The 20,661-nt window shown below is 51.1% G+C and overlaps 1 long non-coding RNA gene across 1 annotated transcript; it reads right to left on the bottom strand.

Moving 5' to 3' along the window:
- Positions 1-13,666: 13,666 nt before the first annotated feature.
- On the bottom strand, positions 13,667-18,469 carry LOC142312462 (uncharacterized). The gene is made up of 2 exons (XR_012754389.1): positions 18,385-18,469; positions 13,667-14,421 (listed from the first exon to the last, which is right to left on the bottom strand). It is a non-coding gene; the product is annotated as an uncharacterized LOC142312462 (long non-coding RNA).
- Positions 18,470-20,661: the final 2,192 nt, after the last annotated feature.

The raw sequence follows: 20,661 nt of genomic DNA, 5'->3' as shown, positions 1-20,661 counted from the left end.
CTCACCACCTGCGCACTTGACCCCATGACATCCCACCTCCTTCCCAACCTCACCACCATCCTTATTCCAGCCTTAACCCATCTCTTCAACCTATCTTTAACGACTGGAACCTTCCCCTCTGCCTTTAAACATGCAACAGTCACACCTATCCTAAAGAAACCTTCCCTCGATCCAACCTCTACTACCAGCTACCGCCCCATATCACTACTCCCACTTGCCTCAAAACTCCTGGAACAGCATGTCCATGCTGAACTTTCCTCCCACCTCTCCTCTAACGCTCTCTTTGACAACCTACAGTCCGGCTTCCGTCCACATCACTCCACCGAAACTGCCCTGACTAAAATCACAAATGACTTGCTTACTGCCAAAGCGAACAAGCACTTCTCTATACTCCTACTCCTAGACCTGTCCTCAGCCTTCGATACCGTTGACCACTCCCTCCTATTATTATTATTATTATTATTATTTATTTATATATCTATTACAGACCCTCTCTTCCCTTGGTGTCAGAGATCTTGCCCTCTCTTGGATCTCTTCATACCTCTCAAATCGCACTTTTAGTGTCTCCCACTCCCACACAACCTCTTCATCCCACCATCTCTCTGTTGGCGTCCCTCAAGGCTCTGTCCTAGGACCCCTACTTTTCTCTATCTACACATTTGGCCTGGGACAACTCATAAAGTCCCATGGCTTCCAATACCACCTATATGCCGACGACACCCAGATCTACCTCTCTGGCCCAGATGCCACATCTCTGCTGTCCAAAATCCCGAAATGTCTATCTGCTATATCCTCCTTCTTCTCCTCTCGCTTCCTAAAGCTCAATGTGGCCAAAACTGAACTAATCATCTTTCCTCCGTCTCACCTACACTCTCCACCTGATCTATCTATTACAATAAATAACACCACGCTCTCGCCAGTACCCAAAGTTCGCTGCCTCGGAGTGACCTTTGACTCTGCCTTATCCTTCATACCACACATCCAATCCCTCACCACCTCCTGCCGTCTTCAACTCAAAAATATTTCCAGAATCCGCCCTTTCCTCAATTTGCAATCTACTAAAATGCTAGTGCATGCCCTCATAATCTCCCGCCTCGACTACTGTAACATCCTCCTCTGTGGCCTCCCTGCCAACACGCTTGCCCCTCTCCAGTCCATCCTTAACTCTGCTGCCCGACTTATCCACCTCTCTCCTCAATACCACCCCGCTTCTCCTCTCTGCATGTCCCTCCACTGGCTTCCAATCTTCCACCGTATCCAATTCAAACTTCTAACACTGACCTACAAAGCTGTGCATAATCTTTCCCCTCCGTACATCTCCGAACTACTCTCCCACTACACTCCAACACGTCACCTCCGGTCCTCCCAAGATCTCCTCCTCTCCTCTTCTCTCATTCGCTCCTCACACAACCGACTCCAAGACTTCTCCCGAGCATCCCCAGTCTCCTGGAACTCGCTGCCTCAACACGTCAGACTATCCCCTACCCTTGCAAACTTCAAACGGAACCTGAAAACGCACCTGTTCAGAAATGCCTACAATCTACAATGAACTCGCTGCCGCCCGACCACCGTGCGGAGCTGCCGCCCGACCACCGTGCGGAGCTGCCGCCCGACCACCGTGCGGAGCTGCCGCCCGACCACCGTGCGGAGCTGCCGCCCGACCACCGTGCGGAGCTGCCGCCCGACCACCGTGCGGAGCTGCCGCCTGACCTACACCCCACCTATTGTCTCCTCCCCATAATCCTATAGAATGTAAGCCCGCAAGGGTAGGGCCCTCTTCCCTCTGTACTAGTCTGTCTACTGTAACTTGTATACGTATTTTGTATGTAACCCCCTTCTCATGTACAGCACCATGGAATTAATGGTGCTCTATAAATAAATAATAATAATAATAATAATAATAGTGGGGAAAAAAGGACCAGGTCCTTCTGCCCACTGGGACTTAGCCTGCTCTCTATGAGAAAGCTAATTCCTAGTTGGCTAAAGGACCAGGTCCTAATGAGTGTTTTAATACGATTTTTAGTGGGAAAAAAGGACCAGGTCCTTCTAGCCACTAGAATTTAGCCTGCTCGCTATGAGAAAGCTAATTCCTAGTGGGCTAAAGGACCAGGTCCTAATGAGTGTTTTAATACGATTTTTAGTGGGAAAAAAGGACCAGGTCCTTCTGCCCACTGGGATTTAGCCTGCTCTCTATGAGAAAGCTAATTCCTAGTGGGCTAAAGGAACAGGTCCTAATGAGTGTTTTAATACGACTTTTAGTGGGAAAAATGACCAGGTCCTTCTGCCCACCGGGATTTAGCCTGCTCTACATAAGAAAGCTAAATCCTAGTGGGCTAAAGGACCAGGTCTTAATGAGTGTTTTAATACAACTCGTAATGGGGAAAAAAGGACCAGGTCCTTCTGCCAACTGGGATTTAGCCTGCTCTGTATGCGAAAGCTAATTCCTAGTGGGCTAAAGGACCAGGTTCTAATGAGCGTTTTAATACGATTTTTAGTGGGAAAAAAGGACCAGGTCCTTCTGCCCACTGGGATTTAGCCTGCTCTCTATGAGAAAGCTAATTAGTAGTGGGCTAAAGGACCAGGTCCTAATGAGTGTTTTAATACGATTTTTAGTGGGAAAAAAGGACCAGGTCCTTCTGCCCACTGGGATTTAGCCTGCTCTCTATGAGAAAGCTAATTCCTAGTGGGCTAAAGGAACAGGTCCTAATGAGTGTTTTAATACGACTTTTAGTGGGAAAAATGACCAGGTCCTTCTGCCCACCGGGATTTAGCCTGCTCTACATAAGAAAGCTAAATCCTAGTGGGCTAAAGGACCAGGTCTTAATGAGTGTTTTAATACAACTCGTAATGGGGAAAAAAGGACCAGGTCCTTCTGCCAACTGGGATTTAGCCTGCTCTGTATGAGAAAGCTAATTCCTAGTGGGCTAAAGGACCAGGTTCTAATGAGTGTTTTAATACGATTTTTAGTGGAAAAAAAGGACCAGGTCCTTCTGCCCACTGGGATTTAGCCTGCTTTCTATGAGAAAGCTAATTAGTAGTGAGCTAAAGGACCAGGTCCTAATGAGTGTTTTAATACGATTTTTAGTGGGAAAAAAGGACCAGGTCCTTCTGCCCACTGGGATTTAGCCTGCTCTCTATGAGAAAGCTAATTCCTAGTGGGCTAAAGGACCAGGTCCTAATGAGTGTTTTAATACGATTTTTAGTGGGAAAAAAGGACCAGGTCCTTCTAGCCACTGGGATTTAGCCTGCTCTCTATGAGAAAGCTAATTCCTAGTGGGCTAAAGGACCAGGTCCTAATGAGTGTTTTAATACGATGTTTAGTGGGAAAAAAGGACCAGGTCCTTCTGCCCACTGGGATTTAGCCTGCTCTCTATGAGAAAGCTAATTCCTAGTGGGCTAAAGGACCAGGTCCTAATGAGTGTTTTAATACGATTTTTAGTGGGAAAAAAGGACCAGGTCCTTCTGCCCACTGGGATTTAGCCTGCGCTCTATGAGAAAGCTAATTCCTAGTGGGCTAAAGGACCAGGTCCTAATGAGTGTTTTAATACGATTTTTAGTGGGAAAAAAGGACCAGGTCCTTCTGCCCACTGGGATTTAGCCTGCTCTCTATGAGAAAGCTAATTCCTAGTGGGCTAAAGGAACAGGTCCTAATGAGTGTTTTAATACGACTTTTAGTGGGAAAAATGACCAGGTCCTTCTGCCCACCGGGATTTAGCCTGCTCTATATAACAAAGCTAATTCCTAGTGGGCTAAAGAACCTGGTCCTAATGAGTGTTTTAATACAACTCGTAATGGAGAAAAAAGGACCAGGTCCTTCTGCCAACTGGGATTTATCCTGCTCTCTATGAGAAAGCTAAATCCTAGTGGGCTAAAGGACCAGGTCCCAATAACTGTTTTAATACAAGACTCAGTGATCTAATGGACCAGGTCCTTCTGCCCACTAGGATTTAGCCTGCTCTCTATGAAAATGCTAAACTCTAGTGGGCTAAAGGACCAGGTCCCTAGGGGCGTTTTTAAAATGGACACACTTGGCTAAAAACCATGTTATCATGCCAATTGGGATTTATTTTACTGTATCTGTAGATTATGTGCAGTAGAATCATAGAATGTTATAGTTGGACAGGACCTCCAGGGTCATCAGGTTCAACTCCCTGCTCAAAGCAAGATTCACTATATCATCCCACACAGGTGTCTGTCCAGTCTCCTTTTTACATCTTCCCTTGAAGGGGAACTCATTACCTCTTGTAGTTCCAGTCATTGATCACCCTCACTGTCAAAAGGTTTTTATTCCAAAATCTAATCTGTGACGCTTCCCAATCAGTTTCATTCCATTGCTTCTATTCTTTCCTTGTCCTTGTCAACCCTAGTTCGACAGCCTTTGAGATATTTGCAGACGGCTATTAAGATTCCTCTCCGTTTTCTTTTTTTCAAGCTAAACATTCCCAAATCCTGTAACCATTCCTCATCGGACAGTTTATAGACCGGTCACCATTCTGGCTGCTCTTCTGTGAACTTGCTCCAATTTGTTGATGTCTTTTTTTAAGACGTGGTGCTCAGAATTGCAGATGAGGTCTGACCAAAGAGGAGTAGAGGGTGATAATTACTTCACGTGATTGATGGCTGGACCATATATGACAAGCTTTTCTCCCCCTATTCACCTTTTGTGTCTCCCCTATTTCCTCATAGAATGTAAGCTTACGACCAGGGCCTTCACTCCTCCTGGTATCTTAATTTTGTTATTTTGTATTCTTATATTGTCTATACATGTCCCCTCTGAATTGTAAAGCGCTGTGGAATATGTTGGCGCTATAGAAATAAAACTTATTATTATCTGTGCTTCTGTTAATACATTGCAAAATTGTGCTTGTCTTTTTTGCTGCTGCATCACACTGTTGACTCATGTTCAGTCTGTCATCTATCAGTATGCGATTAGTATATTAGTGGTACTAGATTTGAAAGTGTTCACATTTTTTTCACATAGATTAAGTGATATGGAAGACTACAAAGTAAGCTCTTAGGTTGCATGTACAGCAGCTGACGCAGTGTCAGCCCGCCTGTGGAAATGTGAGTGTGCTCTGCAGGAGAATGCAGCAGTCCGCGCCTACTATCAGGGTTCAGTGTGCTACCTACTTTTGCTTTTTTCTCCCTATGGAGAACATTCTGGCCACAGGAACATAAATTGACATGCTGCAGCTTGGAAAGCCGCGCCACATGTAAGTTTACGGAGCAGAGAAAAGAAGCATCGTGGGCAAGAGATTTCTATAAATCCATCCACTGTGCTTGTACTGTAGAACGCAGCATTCTGTATGCAAACAAACACGCTACTTCCAAAACGTTGCAAACACTGACTGTGCAAATACACTGTGTGCAGAATTATTAGGCAAATGAGTATTTTGATCACATGATACTTTTTATACATGTTGTCCTACTCCAAGCTGTATAGGCTTGAGAGCCAACTACCAATTAAGTAAATCAGGTGATGTGCATCTCTGTAATGAGGAGGGGTCTGGTGTAATGACATTAACACCCTATATAAGGTGTGCTTAATTATTAGGCAACTTCCTTTCCTTTGGCAAAATGGGTCAGAAGAGAGATTTGACGGTCTCTGAAAAGTCCATAATTGTGAGAGGTCTTTCAGAGGGATGCAGCAATCATGAAACTGACAAACTTTTGAAGCGTGATCACCGAACAATCAAGCGTTTCATGTCAAATAGCCAACAGGGTCGCAAGAAGCGTGTTAGGCAAAAACGGCGCAAAATAACTGCCCATGAATTGATGAAAATCAAGCGTAAAGCTGCCAAGATGCCATTTGCCACCAGTGTGGCCATATTTCAGAGCTGCAACGTTTCTGGAGTATCAAAAAGCACAAGGTGTGCCATACTCAGGGACATGGACAAGGTAAGGAAGGCTGAAAAACCACCACCTCTGACCAAGAAACATAAGATAAAACGTCAAGACTGGGCCAAGAAATATCTTAAGACTGTTTTTTCAAAGGTTTTATGGACTGATGAAATGAGTGTCACTCTTGATGGGCCAGATGGATGGGCCAGATGCTGGATCAGTAAAGGGCAGAGTGCTCTACTCCGACTCAGACGCCAGCAAGGTGGAGGTGGGCACTGGTATGGGCTGGGATCATCAAAGATCAACTTGTGGGACCTTTTCGAATTGAGGATGGAGTGAAGCTCAACTCCCAGACTTACTGCCAGTTTCTGGAAGACAACTCCAAGCAGTGGTACAGGAAGAAGTCGGTATCGTTCAAGAAAAACATGATTTTCATGCAGGACATTGCTCCATCACATGCATTCAACTACTCCACAGCGTGGCTGAACAGTAAAGATCTAAAAGATGAAAACAATAATGACATGGCCCCCTTGTTCACCTGATCTGAACCCCATAACCTGTGGTCCCTCATAAAATGTTAGATCTACAGGGAGGGAAAACAGTGCACCTCTCGGAACAGTGTCTGGGAGGCTGTAATGGCTGCTGCATGCAATGTGGATCATAAACAGATCGAGCAACTGACAGCATCTATGGATGGTCGGCTGCTTAGTGTCATCATAAAGAAAGGTGGCTATATTGGTCACTCATTTTTTGGGTTTTGTTTTTGCATGTCAGAAATGTTTATTTCTAAATTTTGTGCAGTTATATTAGTTTACCTGGTGAAAATAAACAAGTGAGATGGGAATAGATTTGGTTTTTATTAAGTTGCCTAATAATTCTGCACAGTAATAGTTACCTGCACAAACAGATATCCTCCTAAGATAGCCAAATCTAAAAAAAAAACCACTCCAACTGCCAAAAATATTAAGCTTTGATATTTATGAGTCTTTTGGGTTGATTGAGAACATAGTTGATCAATAATAAACAAAATCCTCTAAAATACAACTTGCCTAATAATTCTGCACGCGGTGTAAATGTACACCCCCAAACCAGATTGAGCACCGTCTTCACTGCGGTGATGTTCTATGCTGTTTGGCTGTGACATCACGTCAACATTGCTGCAGCCAATCACAGATCTCCGTGGCTCTTCCGATGTAGCTAGAACGAGTTGCTGAGGTCAGTGATTGGCTGGAAGAGACCAATGTCTTGATGAAGACACTTCTGAACCTTACTAAAGTTTCTTGTTGTGTTACACATGGAGTCGAAGGAAAGAAAAAAAATTAATGAGTAGTTAATCAGGATAAGACCTTTAGTTGCAGGGCGCTCTTTGCAGATGTTTTTTTTCTTTCAACTCACTATTACAAACTTTGCTAAGTAAGGTTTGTTTTCCCTTTAAAGTGGTTATTTTATGAAATAAATCTATTCACAATGATGTACATGCTGCCATAATCACCATATAGGTGAAATGTGTCTGACCGCAGCTTGTAATGTATTCCATGTAATAGGGGGGTCGTTCAATGCTTCATAACTTCTGTCAGGGCCATCAATCACTAGTGAGTAACGTTATGCCAGACCGTTCTCACACCTCCTGTCCGTCTGCCACACATTACACACCGGACAGGTAATATAATGAAGAGCTAAGGCTGTGGTGCGGTCAGAGGCCGTTCTCACACCTCCTGTCCGTCTGCCACACATTACACACCGGCCAGGTAATATAATGAAGAGCTAAGGATGTAGTGCGGTCAGAGGCCGTTCTCACACCTCCTGTCCATCTGCCACACATTACACACCGGCCAGGTAATATAATGAAGAGCTAAGGATGTGGTGCGGTCAGAGGCCGTTCTCACACCTCCTGTCCGTCTGCCACACATTACACACCGGCCAGGTAATATAATGAGGAGCTAAGGCTGTGGTGCGGTCAGAGGCCGTTCTCATACCTACTGTCCATCTGCCACACATTACACACCGGCCAGGTAATATAATGAGGAGCTAAGGATGTGGTGCGGTCAGAGGCCGTTCTCACACCTCCTGTCCATCTGCCACACATTACACACCGGACAGGTAATATAATGAAGAGCTAAGGATGTGGTGCGGTCAGAGGCTGTTCTCTTACCTACTGTCCATCTGCCACACATTACACACCGGCCAGGTAATATAATGAGGAGCTAAGGCTGTGGTGCGGTAGAGACCGTTCTCACACCTCCTGTCCGTCTGCCATACATTACACACCGGCCAGGTAATACAATGAAGAGCTAAGGCTGTGGTGCAGTCAGAGGCCGTTCTCATACCTCCTGTCCGTCTGCCACACATTACACACCGGCCAGGTAATACAATGAAGAGCTAAGGCTGTGGTGCGGTAGAGGCCGTTCTCTTACCTCCTGTCCATCTGCCACACATTACACACCGGCCAGGTAATACAATGAAGAGCTAAGGCTGTGGTGCGGTCAGAGGCCGTTCTCACACCTCCTGTCCATCTGCCACACATTACACACCGGCCAGGTAATACAATGAAGAGCTAAGGCTGTGGTGCGGTAGAGGCCGTTCTCATACCTCCTGTCCGTCTGCCACACATTACACACCGGCCAGGTAATATAATGAAGAGCTAAGGCTGTGGTGCGGTCAGAGGCCGTTCTCACACCTCCTGTCCGTCTGCCACACATTACACACCGGCCAGGTAATACAATGAAGAGCTAAGGCTGTGGTGCGGTCAGAGGCCGTTCTCATACCTCCTGTCCATCTGCCACACATTACACACCGGCCAGGTAATATAATGAAGAGCTAAGGATGTGGTCCGGTCAGAGGCCGTTCTCACACCTCCTGTCCATCTGCCACACATTACACACCGGCCAGGTAATACAATGAAGAGCTAAGGATGTGGTGCGGTCAGAGGCCGTTCTCATACCTCCTGTCCGTCTGCCACACATTACACACCGGCCAGGTAATATAATGAGGAGCTAAGGCTGTGGTGCGGTCAGAGACCGTTCTCATACCTCCTGTCCATCTGCCACACATTACACACCGGCCAGGTAATATAATGAGGAGCTAAGGATGTGGTGCGGTCAGAGGCCGTTCTCATTCCTACTGTCCATCTGCCACACATTACACACCGGCCAGGTAATATAATGAGGAGCTAAGGCTGTGGTGCGGTCAGAGGCCGTTCTCATACCTACTGTCCATCTGCCACACATTACACACCGGCCAGGTAATATAATGAGGAGCTAAGGCTGTGGTGCGGTCAGAGGCCGTTCTCATACCTCCTGTCCATCTGCCACACATTACACACCGGCCAGGTAATATAATGAAGAGCTAAGGCTGTGGTACGGTCAGAGGCCGTTCTCATACCTCCTGTCCATCTGCCACACATTACACACCGGCCAGGTAATATAATGAGGAGCTAAGGCTGTGGTGCGGTCAGAGGCCGTTCTCATACCTACTGTCCATCTGCCACACATTACACACCGGCCAGGTAATATAATGAGGAGCTAAGGCTGTGGTGCGGTCAGAGGCCGTTCTCATACCTACTGTCCATCTGCCACACATTACACACCGGCCAGGTAATATAATGAGGAGCTAAGGCTGTGGTGCGGTCAGAGGCTGTTCTCACACCTCCTGTCCGTCTGCCACACATTACACACCGGCCAGGTAATATAATGAAGAGCTAAGGATGTGGTGCGGTCAGAGGCCATTCTCATACCTACTGTCCATCTGCCACACATTACACACCGGCCAGGTAATATAATGAGGAGCTAAGGCTGTGGTGCGGTCAGAGACCGTTCTCACACCTCCTGTCCATCTGCCATACATTACACACCGGCCAGGTAATACAATGAAGAGCTAAGGATGTGGTCCGGTCAGAGACCGTTCTCATACCTCCTGTCCGTCTGCCACACATTACACACCGGCCAGGTAATATAATGAAGAGCTAAGGCTGTGGTGCGGTCAGAGGCCGTTCTCTTACCTCCTGTCCGTCTGCCACACATTACACACCGGCCAGGTAATATAATGAGGAGCTAAGGATGTAGTGCGGTCAGAGACCGTTCTCATACCTACTGTCCATCTGCCACACATTACACACCGGCCAGGTAATATAATGAGGAGCTGAGGATGTGGTGCGGTCAGAGGCCGTTCTCACACCTCCTGTCCATCTGCCACACATTACACACCGGCCAGGTAATATAATGAGGAGCTAAGGCTGTGGTACGGTCAGAGGCCGTTCTCATACCTCCTGTCCATCTGCCACACATTACACACCGGCCAGGTAATATAATGAGGAGCTAAGGATGTGGTGCGGTAGAGGCCGTTCTCATACCTCCTGTCCGTCTACCACACATTACACACAGGCCAGGTAATATAATGAAGAGCTAAGGATGTGGTGCGGTCAGAGGCCGTTCTCACACCTCCTGTCCGTCTGCCACACATTACACACCGGCCAGGTAATATAATGAAGAGCTAAGGCTGTGGTGCAGTCAGAGGCCGTTCTCATACCTCCTGTCCGTCTGCCACACATTACACACCGGCCAGGTAATACAATGAAGAGCTAAGGCTGTGGTGCGGTAGAGGCCGTTCTCTTACCTCCTGTCCATCTGCCACACATTACACACCGGCCAGGTAATACAATGAAGAGCTAAGGCTGTGGTGCGGTCAGAGGCCGTTCTCACACCTCCTGTCCGTCTGCCACACATTACACACCGGCCAGGTAATACAATGAAGAGCTAAGGCTGTGGTGCGGTAGAGGCCGTTCTCACACCTCCTGTCCGTCTGTCACACATTACACACCGGCCAGGTAATACAATGAAGAGCTAAGGATGTGGTGCGGTCAGAGGCTGTTCTCACACCTCCTGTCCGTCTGCCACACATTACACACCGGCCAGGTAATATAATGAAGAGCTAAGGCTGTGGTGCGGTCAGAGGCCGTTCTCACACCTCCTGTCCGTCTGCCACACATTACACACCGGCCAGGTAATACAATGAAGAGCTAAGGATGTGGTGCGGTCAGAGGCTGTTCTCACACCTCCTGTCCATCTGCCACACATTACACACCGGCCAGGTAATACAATGAAGAGCTGAGGATGTGGTCCGGTCAGAGGCTGTTCTCACACCTCCTGTCAGTCTGCCACACATTACACACCGGCCAGGTAATATAATGAAGAGCTAAGGCTGTGGTGCGGTCAGAGGCCGTTCTCACACCTCCTGTCCGTCTGCCACACATTACACACCGGCCAGGTAATACAATGAAGAGCTAAGGATGTGGTGCGGTCAGAAGCTGTTCTCACACCTCCTGTCCGTCTGCCACACATTACACACCGGCCAGGTAATATAATGAGGAGCTAAGGATGTAGTGCGGTCAGAGACCGTTCTCATACCTACTGTCCATCTGCCACACATTACACACCGGCCAGGTAATATAATGAGGAGCTGAGGATGTGGTGCGGTCAGAGGCCGTTCTCACACCTCCTGTCCATCTGCCACACATTACACACCGGCCAGTTAATATAATGAGGAGCTAAGGCTGTGGTGCGGTCAGAGGCCGTTCTCATACCTACTGTCCATCTGCCACACATTACACACCGGCCAGGTAATATAATGAGGAGCTAAGGATGTGGTGCGGTAGAGGCCGTTCTCATACCTCCTGTCCGTCTACCACACATTACACACAGGCCAGGTAATACAATGAAGAGCTAAGGCTGTGGTGCGGTCAGAGGCCGTTCTCATACCTCCTGTCCGTCTGCCACACATTACACACCGGCCAGGTAATACAATGAAGAGCTAAGGATGTGGTGTGGTCAGAGGCCGTTCTCACACCTCCTGTCCGTCTGCCACACATTACACACCGGCCAGGTAATATAATGAAGAGCTAAGGCTGTGGTGCGGTCAGAGGCCGTTCTCACACCTCCTGTCCCATCTGCCACACATTACACACCGGCCAGGTAATATAATGAGGAGCTAAGGCTGTGGTGCGGTCAGAGGCCGTTCTCACACCTCCTGTCCGTCTGCCACACATTACACACCGGCCAGGTAATACAATGAAGAGCTAAGGCTGTGGTGCGGTCAGAGGCCGTTCTCACACCTCCTGTCCGTCTGCCACACATTGCACACCGGCCAGGTAATATAATGAAGAGCTAAGGCTGTGGTGCGGTAGAGGCCGTTCTCATACCTCCTGTCCATCTGCCACACATTACACACCGGCCAGGTAATATAATGAAGAGCTAAGGCTGTGGTGCGGTCAGAGGCCGTTCTCACACCTCCTGTCCGTCTGCCACACATTACACACCGGCCAGGTAATACAATGAAGAGCTAAGGATGTGGTGCGGTCAGAAGCTGTTCTCACACCTCCTGTCCGTCTGCCACACATTACACACCGGCCAGGTAATATAATGAAGAGCTAAGGCTGTTGTGCGGTCAGAGGCCGTTCTCACACCTCCTGTCCGTCTGCCACACATTACACACCGGCCAGGTAATATAATGAAGAGCTAAGGATGTGGTGCGGTCAGAGGCTGTTCTCACACCTCCTGTCCATCTACCACACATTACACACCGGCCAGGTAATACAATGAAGAGCTAAGGATGTGGTGCGGTCAGAGGCTGTTCTCACACCTCCTGTCCATCTGCCACACATTACACACCGGCCAGGTAATAAAATGAAGAGCTAAGGCTGTGGTGCGGTCAGAGGCCGTTCTCATACCTCCTGTCCATCTGCCACACATTACACACCGGCCAGGTAATATAATGAAGAGCTGAGGATGTGGTCCGGTCAGAGGCTGTTCTCACACCTCCTGTCCATCTGCCACACGTTACACACCGGCCAGGTAATACAATGAAGAGCTAAGGATGTGGTGCGGTAGAGGCCATTCTCACACCTCCTGTCCATCTGCCACACATTACACACCGGCCACTGTCACAGGTCTGGGAAGTTAACGAACAGCAATCCCATCTTTAGGCCCTGTGCGCACGCTGCGTATTTTGCCACGTTTTTTGGTGGTTTGTTGCCCAAAACTGCATGCATTGTCTTCCCCAGCAAAGTCTATGAGAACTCAGACAGGCTGTGCACACGTCGCTTCTTTGTTCCTTGCAGTTTTTGTGGAAGGAAAAAGCAGCAGCATGTCACTTCTTTCTGTGTTTTGGAGGACTGGCAGATCAATCCCCCGCTGGCTCCAGGTCAGCGGGGGATCGATCCCCGGTGTCTGGTCAGATGCTGGTCCCCATAAAAAGTCTATGGGGACCAGAATCCGGCACAAAGCAGTAGGAGCAAGCACTTCATACTCACCGATCACCGGCGCGGCTGTCACACTGCTCCTGCGGCCTCTCATTCTTCTTCCTGAGCCGCTCATTAGGCTCATACATATTCACGGCTTCCCCTGCCCACTGGTGGCTGTGATTGGTTGCAGTCAGATGCACCCCCACACTGACTGACAGCTGTCTGACTGCAACCAATCACAGCCGCCGATGGGTCTATATTGTACAGTAAAATAACAGCGTGCAGTCCCCTCAATTTTGATACCCAGCCAAGATAAAGCCTCACAACTGGTGGCTGGTATTCTCAGACTGGGGATGCCTATGGTTATTAGCCTGCCCCCCCAGCCTAAAAATATCAGCCTGCAGCCTCCCGGATTGCTGCATCCATTAGATGTGACAATCCCAGCACTTTACCTGGATCATCTTGATTGCCCTGGTGTGATGGTAATCGGGGTAATAAGGAGTTAATAGCAGCCCATAGCTGCCACTAAGTCCTAAATTAGTGATGGTAGCATCTATGAGACCCCATAGAAGAGAGGAAATCCAGAAACAGTTTAAATAAAAGAAACTTTATTAAAGACAGTGGGGAAAAAAAAGGACACCCTGTCCATCACCGCGTCTCACACAGATGACTGCTCTTACATGACAATATCAAAGTGAATGCGGCTACTTATAAAACCCACACAACCTCTGAGGGGGGAACAAACACCGTCACTGAATCATCAGATCACCAAGACACGAGCAAATGACAACTTACCATGATAGAAGATTACAAGAAGCATCAATACAAACATTATATAAGTACACCCCATATAATAGACAGCACAGGGAATATATAAGTACACCCCATATAATACACAGCACAGAGAATATATAAGTACACCCCATATAATACACAGCACAGACAATATACACAGAGAAGCATCAATACAAACATTATATAAGTACACCCCATATAATACACCGTACAGGGAATATATAAGTACACCCCATATAATAGACAGCACAGAGAATATATAAGTACACCCCATATAATACACAGTACAGAGAATATACACAGAGAAGCATCAATACAAACATTATATAAGTACACCCCATATAATACACAGCACAGAGAATATATAAGTACACCCCATATAATACACAGCACAGAGAATATATAAGTACACCCCATATAATACACAGTGCAGAGAATGTATACACAGAGATATCCTCTTATGTCACTTGTGGGATTCTCTCCAATAGATGAAACGTTCATATTCAGTGGATGAGGAAGAATTCTCCGTGGAGCCGACATTGCCCCGAACTCTATAAAGAAAAATGACCAATAATTAGTAATAATAATAATAATAATAATGCCACAAATTCCCATAAACTGTGTATAATGAATGCGCTGATAATCACCTGCTAATAAACCCATCAGTATCAGTCACAGATCATTGTGGAATTCAGCCCTTTGTGATCTCTGGCTCCAGCTTTAATATCCAATGGCTTCCCTTATATACAGCAACTGCTCCAATCCCCTCCTCCTGGATCTATCCCCCCCGCTCCATGCCTCTAATGGGAAAAGAGGAAAGGGACACCGGGTGCTGCTCTGCGACTCCCCCACAGACAGAGCATTGCATTCACCCCCCCCTTCCCCCAGGCAGAGCATCGCACCCTCTCTCTCTCCCCCCCTTCCCCCAGGCAGAGCATCGCACCCTCTCTCTCTCCTCCTCTTCCCCCAGGCAGAGCATCGCCCCCTCTCTCTCCCTCTCCCCCCCTTCCCACAGGCAGAGCATCGCACCCTCCCTCTCCCTCTCTTCCCCCCAGGCAGAGCATCGCACCCTCCCTCTCCCTCTCCCCCCCTTCCCCCAGGCAGAGCATCGCACCCTCTCCCCCCCCCCCTTCCCCCAGGCAGAGCATCGCACCCTCTCTCTCTCCCACCCCTTCCCCCAGGCAGAGCATCGCACCCTCTCTCCCCCCCTTCCCCCAGGCAGAGCATCGCACCCTCTCTCCCCCCCTTCCCCCAGGCAGAGCATCGCACCCTCTCTCTCCCTCTCCCCCCGGCAGAGCATCGCACCCTCTCTCTCCCTCTCCCCCCAGGCAGAGCATCGCACCCTCTCTCTCCCTCTCCCCCCAGGCAGAGCATCGCACCCTCTCAATCCCTCTCCCCCCAGGCAGAGCATCGCACCCTCTCTCTCCCTCTCCCCCCCTTCCCCCAGGCAGAGCATCGCACCCTCTCTCTCCCTCTCCCCCCCCTTCCCCCAGGCAGAGCATCGCACCCTCTCTCTCCCTCTCCCCCCCTTCCCCCAGGCAGAGCATCGCACCCTCTCTCTCCCTCTCCCCCCCTTCCCCCAGGCAGAGCATCGCACCCTCTCTCTCCCTCTCCCCCCCTTCCCCCAGGCAGAGCATCGCACCCTCTCTCTCCCTCTCCCCCCCTTCCCCCAGGCAGAGCATCGCACCCTCTCTCTCCCTCTCCCCCCCTTCCCCCAGGCAGAGCATCGCACCCTCTCTCTCCCTCTCCCCCCCTTCCCCCAAGCAGAGCATCGCACCCTCTCTCTCTCCCCCCCTTCCCCCAGGCAGAGCATCGCACCCTCTCTCTCTCCCCCCCTTCCCCCAGGCAGAGCATCGCACCCTCTCTCTCTCCCCCCCTTCCCCCAGGCAGAGCATCGCACCCTCTCTCTCCCTCTCTCCCCCCTTCCCCCAGGCAGAGCATCGCACCCTCTCTCTCCCTCTCTCCCCCCTTCCCCCAGGCAGAGCATCGCACCCTCTCTCTCCCTCTCTCCCCCCTTCCCCCAGGCAGAGCATCGCACCCTCTCTCTCCCTCTCCCCCCCCTTCCCCCAGGCAGAGCATCGCACCCTCTCTCTCCCTCTCCCCCCCCTTCCCCCAGGCAGAGCATCGCACCCTCTCTCTCCCCCTTCCCCCAGGCAGAGCATCGCACCCTCTCTCTCCCTCTCCCCCCCTTCCCCCAGGCAGAGCATCGCACCCTCTCTCTCCCTTCCCCCAGGCAGAGCATCGCACCCTCTCTCTCCCCCCCCTTCCCACAGGCAGAGCATTGCACCCTCTCTCTCCCCCCCTTCCCACAGGCAGAGCATCGCACCCTCTCTCCCCCCCCTTCCCACACGCAGAGCATTGCACCCTCTCTCTCCCCCCCTTCCCACAGGCAGAGCATCGCACCCTCTCTCCCCCCCCTTCCCACACGCAGAGCATCGCACCCTCTCTCTCCCCCCCTTCCCACAGGCAGAGCATCGCACCCTCTCTCTCCCCCCCTTCCCACAGGCAGAGCATCGCACCCTCTCTCTCCCCCCCTTCCCACAGGCAGAGCATCGCACCCTCTCTCCCCCCCCCCTTCCCACAGGCAGAGCATCGCACCCTCTCTCTCCCCCCCTTCCCACAGGCAGAGCATCGCACCCTCTCTCCCCCCTTCCCACAGGCAGAGCATCGCACCCTCTCTCCCCCCTTCCCACAGGCAGAGCATCGCACCCTCTCTCCCCCCCCTTCCCACAGGCAGAGCATCGCACCCTCTCTCTCCCCCCCTTCCCACAGGCAGAGCATCGCACCCTCTCTCTCCCCCCCTTCCCACAGGCAGAGCATTGCACCCTCTCTCCCCCCCCCCCCCTTCCCACAGGCAGAGCATCGCACCCTCTCTCTCCCCCCCTTCCCACAGGCAGAGCATCGCACCCTCTCTCCCCCCTTCCCACAGGCAGAGCATCGCACCCTCTCCCCCCCCCTTCCCACAGGCAGAGCATCGCACCCTCTCTCTCCCCCCCTTCCCACAAGCAGAGCATCGCACCCTCTCTCTCCCAATTCCCACAGGCAGAGCATCGCACCCTCTCTCTCCCAATTCCCACAGGCAGAGCATCGCACCCTCTCTCTCTCCCCCTTCCCGCAGGCAGAGCATCGCACCCTCTCTCTCTCTCCCCCTTCCCGCAGGCAGAGCATCGCACCCTCTCTCTCTCTCCCCCTTCCCGCAGGCAGAGCATCGCACCCTCTCTCTCTCTCCCCCTTCCCGCAGGCAGAGCATCGCACCCTCTCTCTCCCCCTTCCCACAGGCAGAGCATCGCACCCTCTCTCTCCCCCTTCCCACAGGCAGAGCATCGCACCCTCTCTCTCCCCCTTCCCACAGGCAGAGCATCGCACCCTCTCTCTCCCCCTTCCCGCAGGCAGAGCATCGCACCCTCTCTCTCCCCCTTCCCACAGGCAGAGCATCGAACCCTCTCTCTCTCTCCCCCTTCCCACAGGCAGAGCATCGCACCCTCTCTCCCCCCTTCCCACAGGCAGAGCATCGCACCCTCTCCCCCCCCTTCCCACAGGCAGAGCATCGCACCCTCTCTCTCCCCCCCTTCCCACAAGCAGAGCATCGCACCCTCTCTCTCCCAATTCCCACAGGCAGAGCATCGCACCCTCTCTCTCTCTCCCCCTTCCCGCAGGCAGAGCATCGCACCCTCTCTCTCTCTCCCCCTTCCCGCAGGCAGAGCATCGCACCCTCTCTCTCTCTCCCCCTTCCCGCAGGCAGAGCATCGCACCCTCTCTCTCCCCCTTCCCACAGGCAGAGCATCGCACCCTCTCTCTCCCCCTTCCCACAGGCAGAGCATCGCACCCTCTCTCTCCCCCTTCCCGCAGGCAGAGCATCGCACCCTCTCTCTCCCCCTTCCCACAGGCAGAGCATCGAACCCTCTCTCTCTCTCCCCCTTCCCGCAGGCAGAGCATCGCACCCTCTCTCTCCCCCTTCCCGCAGGCAGAGCATCACACCCTCTCTCTCCCCCTTCCCACAGGCAGAGCATCGCACCCTCTCTCTCCCCCTTCCCACAGGCAGAGCATCGAACCCTCTCTCTCTCTCCCCCTTCCCGCAGGCAGAGCATCGCACCCTCTCTCTCCCCCTTCCCACAGGCAGAGCATCACACCCTCTCTCTCCCCCTTCCCACAGGCAGAGCATCGCACCCTCTCTCTCCCCCTTCCCACAGGCAGAGCATCGCACCCTCTCTCTCCCCCTTCCCACAGGCAGAGCATCGCACCCTCTCTCTCCCCCTTCCCACAGGCAGAGCATCGCACCCTCTCTCTCCCCCTTCCCACAGGCAGAGCATCGCACCCTCTCTCTCCCCCTTCCCACAGGCAGAGCATCGCACCCTCTCTCTCCCCCTTCCCACAGGCAGAGCATCACACCCTCTCTTCCCAAGGTCAGAGCATCACACCTACTGCTGCACACTATTGCACCCAGAGACGGTGACCTACAATCCCTTTTTATTTCCCCCTGAGGCTCATACATGATAAGCTCCATCAGATTTTACCTCCTGTTATATCACACCCAGGGCTGGAAACAGCAGAAGCAGGGAAGATGGGAAACATCCTGCTGCTTGTACGGCAACTGTGCACTGACTGCCGGGAACTACAGGCTCCTCCCACACAAGAGGCCGGTCACATGGGTGTGACGTCAGCAGAGGTCCTTCTGGCCACTGGGATCTAGACTCTACCATATATCTAGTGTGCGGCTCTGCAGGTGGAGGGAGGTGCAGGGTATTATATATCTAGTGTGCGGCTCTGCAGGTGGAGGTAGGTGCAGGGTATTATATATCTAGTGTGCGGCTCTGCAGGTGGAGGTAGGTGCAGGGTATTATATATCTAGTGTGCGGCTCTGCAGGAGGAGGTAGGTGCAGGGTATTATATATCTAGTGTGCGGCTCTGCAGGTGGAGGTAGGTGCAGGGTATTATATATCTAGTGTGCGGCTCTGCAGGTGGAGGTAGGTGCAGGGTATTATATATCTAGTGTGCGGCTCTGCAGGTGGAGGTAGGTGCAGGGTATTATATATCTAGTGTGCGGCTCTGCAGGTGGAGGTAGGTGCAGGGTATTATATCTAGTGTGCGGCTCTGCAGGTGGAGGTAGGTGCAGGTTATTATATATCTAGTGTGCGGCTCTGCAGGTGGAGGTAGGTGCAGGTTATTATATATCTAGTGTGCGGCTCTGCAGGTGGAGGTAGGTGCAGGGTATTATATATCTAGTGTGCGGCTCTGCAGGTGGAGGTAGGTGCAGGGTATTATATATCTAGTGTGCGGCTCTGCAGGTGGAGGTAGGTGCAGGGTATTATATATCTAGTGTGCGGCTCTGCAGGTGGAGGTAGGTGCAGGGTATTATATATCTAGTGTGCGGCTCTGCAGGTGGAGGTAGGTGCAGGGTATTATATATCTAGTGTGCGGCTCTGCAGGTGGAGGTAGGTGCAGGGTATTATATATCTAGTGTGCGGCTCTGCAGGTGGAGGTAGGTGCAGGGTATTATATATCTAGTGTGCGGCTCTGCAGGTGGAGGTAGGTGCAGGGTATTATATATCTAGTGTGCGGCTCTGCAGGTGGAGGTAGGTGCAGGGTATTATATATCTAGTGTGCGGCTCTGCAGGTGGAGGTAGGTGCAGGGTATTATATATCTAGTGTGCGGCTCTGCAGGTGGAGGTAGGTGCAGGGTATTATATATCTAGTGTGCGGCTCTGCAGGTGGAGGTAGGTGCAGGGTATTATATCTAGTGTGCGGCTCTGCAGGTGGAGGTAGGTGCAGGTTATTATATATCTAGTGTGCGGCTCTGCAGGTGGAGGTAGGTGCAGGTTATTATATATCTAGTGTGCGGCTCTGCAGGTGGAGGTAGGTGCAGGGTATTATATATCTAGTGTGCGGCTCTGCAGGTGGAGGTAGGTGCAGGGTATTATATATCTAGTGTGCGGCTCTGCAGGTGGAGGTAGGTGCAGGGTATTATATATCTAGTGTGCGGCTCTGCAGGTGGAGGTAGGTGCAGGGTATTATATATCTAGTGTGCGGCTCTGCAGGTGGAGGTAGGTGCAGGGTATTATATATCTAGTGTGCGGCTCTGCAGGTGGAGGTAGGTGCAGGGTATTATATATCTAGTGTGCGGCTCTGCAGGTGGAGGTAGGTGCAGGTTATTATATATCTAGTGTGCGGCTCTGCAGGTGGAGGTAGGTGCAGGTTATTATATATCTAGTGTGCGGCTCTGCAGGTGGAGGTAGGTGCAGGGTATTATATATCTAGTGTGCGGCTCTGCAGGTGGAGGTAGGTGCAGGGTATTATATATCTGGTGTGCGGCTCTGCAGGTGGAGGTAGGTGCAGGGTATTATATATCTGGTGTGCGGCTCTGCAGGTGGAGGTAGGTGCAGGGTATTATATATCTAGTGTGCGGCTCTGCAGGTGGAGGTAGGTGCAGGGTATTATATATCTAGTGTGCGGCTCTGCAGGTGGAGGTAGGTGCAGGGTATTATATATCTAGTGTGCGGCTCTGCAGGTGGAGGTAGGTGCAGGGTATTATATATCTAGTGTGCGGCTCTGCAGGTGGAGGTAGGTGCAGGGTATTATATATCTAGTGTGCGGCTCTGCAGGTGGAGGTAGGTGCAGGGTATTATATATCTGTGTGCGGCTCTGCAGGTGGAGGTAGGTGCAGGGTATTATATATCTAGTGTGCGGCTCTGCAGGTGGAGGTAGGTGCAGGGTATTATATAACTAGTGTGCGGCTCTGCAGGTGGAGGTAGGTGCAGGGTATTATATATCTAGTGTGCGGCTCTGCAGGTGGA

This window comes from Anomaloglossus baeobatrachus, chromosome 5, assembly GCF_048569485.1.
Source record: "Anomaloglossus baeobatrachus isolate aAnoBae1 chromosome 5, aAnoBae1.hap1, whole genome shotgun sequence".
Classification (NCBI taxonomy): Eukaryota; Metazoa; Chordata; class Amphibia; order Anura; family Aromobatidae; genus Anomaloglossus; species Anomaloglossus baeobatrachus.
The sequence above is the reverse complement of the archived record's forward strand: the minus strand, read 5'-3'. Positions and strand labels throughout refer to the sequence as shown.